Below are 934 nucleotides of genomic sequence, written 5' to 3'. Positions count from 1 at the left end.
GTGTGTAAAACTGTTGCCACTACGGTATTAACCGCTCTCTAATTCTTTGAAGGGGAATACTACTAGGAAGAGAGGGAAAGCCCCTGAAAGGGTGATGAGCCAAACCGTGAGAGGGTTAGAGAAGCAGGGAAAGTTAGTTAGGAATCAAATACAATGGGATGGTGTTACGGTCTAAATCCCTTAAAAACCATTGGCATTTTGGTCCAGTTGTGACCAAAAATTACCAACTATCCCCTGGGGGTGAAAAAGCAGGTGTGGCAGAGAATACCTGGCTTAAGTGAAATTTCCGGGTCTGGAGCCAGAAGTGAAGGTAGTTCTTTGTGGATAGAACTTGAAGTTGAAGCCATAGACAATAGGCCAGTACTTACAGAGCCGTGTGGAAGACAATAGGCCAGTACTTACAGAGCCGTGTGGAATCTGAAAGTTGGCACCAAAACAAAAACAGACAAACAAAAACTGGGCAACTATTGACAGTGTAAGCTGATGAGTGACACATTTGGATTGTTTCCTCTTGGAAAATATTGTTTTGACTTATCTTAAGTATGTCTCTTAAGGTACTGACAGCCTTAACTCCAAACCCTACATTTTTCATGAATAAGCAAAACTGTCTTCACAGTTCCTGGTACTAAAACTTACACCTCTAGCCCTTGCCTTATATTCTGAAATCAAAATACTGTGATCTTCACAATTGAAGTCAGACCATTGATTTGGGAACTGCTTCTTGAAATAGCAAATTCCATGGCTTAGAACTTTGAAACGCACACCCCCCTGAAACAACAAGGAGCATCAAAAGCCAAACTAAGCTCACTGTGTTTGTCTGGGTAGATTAGAGAAACACATTCATAGAAACACGTGTATAAGAGGGAGTTTTATATAAAGGGTAATTGTACATTAAGAAAGCATCCCAATCCAGTTCAGTCCAAGCCCATAAATC

The sequence above is a fragment of the Echinops telfairi genome, unplaced genomic scaffold (genome assembly GCF_000313985.2).
Source record: "Echinops telfairi isolate 266 unplaced genomic scaffold, ASM31398v2 ScPeMD7_7469;HRSCAF=8507_0, whole genome shotgun sequence".
Taxonomy (NCBI): Eukaryota; Metazoa; Chordata; class Mammalia; order Afrosoricida; family Tenrecidae; genus Echinops; species Echinops telfairi.
The sequence above is the reverse complement of the archived record's forward strand: the minus strand, read 5'-3'. Positions refer to the sequence as shown.